Source organism: Abrus precatorius, unplaced genomic scaffold (genome assembly GCF_003935025.1).
Source record: "Abrus precatorius isolate BTA unplaced genomic scaffold, Abrus_2018 Scaffold1, whole genome shotgun sequence".
Lineage (NCBI taxonomy): Eukaryota > Viridiplantae > Streptophyta > Magnoliopsida > Fabales > Fabaceae > Abrus > Abrus precatorius.
This window is the reverse complement of record NW_020874291.1, coordinates 7,993,526-7,996,025: the sequence shown is the minus strand read 5'-3', so window position 1 is coordinate 7,996,025 and position 2,500 is coordinate 7,993,526.

Here is a 2,500-nt window from a genome sequence, read left to right as displayed (position 1 = left end):
TCGCACCATGGTGCACCTTGATGCCCACCTTGGTGCCTCTTGATACCCACCTTGGTGCTTCTTGATACCCACCTTGGTGCCTCTTGGTGCCTCTTGGTGCCCACCTTGGTGCCTCTTGATGCCCACCATGGTGCACCTTGATGCACACCTTGGTGCCTCTTGGTGCCTCTTGGTGCCCACCTTGGTGCCTCTTGATGCCCACCATGGTGCACCTTGATGCACACCTTGGTGCCTCTTGATGCCCACCTTGGTGCCTCTTGATACCCACCTTGGTGCCTCTTGATGCCCACCTTGGTGCCTCTTGATACCCACCTTGGTGCCTCTTGGTGCCCACCTTGGTGCCTCTTGCTACCCACCATGGTGCCTCTTGGTGCCCACCATGGTGCCTCTTGGTGCCCACCATGGTGCACCTTGATGCACACCTTGGTGCCTCTTGATGCCCACCTTGGTGCCTCTTGATGCCCACCTTGGTGCCTCTTGATACCCACCTTGGTGCCTCTTGGTGCCCACCATGGTGCCTCTTGGTGCCCACCATGGTGCACCTTCATGCACACCTTGGTGCCTCTTGATGCCCACCTTGGTCCCTCTTGATACCCACCATGGTGCACCTTGGTGCCTCTTGGTGCCCACCTTGGTGCCTCTTGATGCCCACCATGGTGCACCTTGATGCCCACCTTGGTGCCTCTTGGTGCCCATCATGGTGCCTCTTCATGCCCACCCTGGTGCCTACCTGGTGCGTTTTTATGCACCCTGGTGCCCTCCTGGTGCGTTTTTATGCACCCTGGTGCCCTCCTGGTGCGTTTTTATGCACCCTGGTGCCCTCCTGGTGCGTTTTTATGCACCATGGTGCCTACTTGGTGCGTTTTTCGCACCCTGGTGCCCTCCTGGTGCGTTTTTATGCACCCTGGTGCCCTCCTGGTGCGTTTTTATGCACCCTGGTGCCTACTTGGTGCGTTTTTATGCACCATGGTGCCCTCCTGGTGCGTTTTTATGCACCATGGTGCCCTCCTGGTGCGTTTTTATGCACCATGGTGCCCTCCTGGTGCGTTTTTCGCACCCTGGTGCCCTCATGGTGCGTTTTTATGCACCATGGTGCCCTCTTGGTGCGTTTTTCGCACCATGGTGCCCTCTTGGTGCGTTTTTATGCACCATGGTGCCCTCTTGGTGCGTTTTTATGCACCATGGTGCCCTCTTGGTGCGTTTTTCGCACCCTGGTGCCCTCCTGGTGCGTTTTTATGCACCCTGGTGCCCTCCTGGTGCGTTTTTATGCACCCTGGTGCCTACTTGGTGCGTTTTTATGCACCATGGTGCCCTCCTGGTGCGTTTTTCGCACCCTGGTGCCCTCCTGGTGCGTTTTTATGCACCCTGGTGCCCTCCTGGTGCGTTTTTATGCACCCTGGTGCCCTCCTGGTGCGTTTTTATGCACCATGGTGCCCTCCTGGTGCGTTTTTCGCACCCTGGTGCCCTCCTGGTGCGTTTTTATGCACCATGGTGCCCTCCTGGTGCGTTTTTATGCACCCTGGTGCCCTCCTGGTGCGTTTTTATGCACCATGGTGCCCTCCTGGTGCGTTTTTCGCACCCTGGTGCCCTCCTGGTGCGTTTTTATGCACCATGGTGCCCTCCTGGTGCGTTTTTATGCACCATGGTGCCTACCTGGTGCGTTTTTCGCACCCTGGTGCCCTCCTGGTGCGTTTTTATGCACCCTGGTGCCTACTTGGTGCGTTTTTATGCACCATGGTGCCCTCCTGGTGCGTTTTTCTGCACCCTGGTGCCCTCCTGGTGCGTTTTTCTGCACCATGGTGCCTACCTGGTGCGTTTTTCTGCACCATGGTGCCTACCTGGTGCGTTTTTCGCACCCTGGTGCCCTCCTGGTGCGTTTTTCTGCACCCTGGTGCCTACTTGGTGCGTTTTTATGCACCATGGTGCCCTCCTGGTGCGTTTTTATGCACCATGGTGCCCTCCTGGTGCGTTTTTATGCACCATGGTGCCCTCCTGGTGCGTTTTTATGCACCATGGTGCCCTCCTGGTGCGTTTTTCGCACCCTGGTGCCCTCTTGGTGCGTTTTTATGCACCATGGTGCCCTCTTGGTGCGTTTTTCGCACCATGGTGCCCTCTTGGTGCGTTTTTATGCACCATGGTGCCCTCTTGGTGCGTTTTTCGCACCCTGGTGCCCTCCTGGTGCGTTTTTATGCACCCTGGTGCCCTCCTGGTGCGTTTTTATGCACCCTGGTGCCCTCCTGGTGCGTTTTTATGCACCCTGGTGCCTACTTGGTGCGTTTTTATGCACCATGGTGCCCTCCTGGTGCGTTTTTCGCACCCTGGTGCCCTCCTGGTGCGTTTTTATGCACCCTGGTGCCCTCCTGGTGCGTTTTTATGCACCCTGGTGCCCTCCTGGTGCGTTTTTATGCACCATGGTGCCCTCTTGGTGCGTTTTTCGCACCATGGTGCCCTCTTGGTGCGTTTTTCGCACCCTGGTGCCCTCCTGGTGCGTTTTTATGCA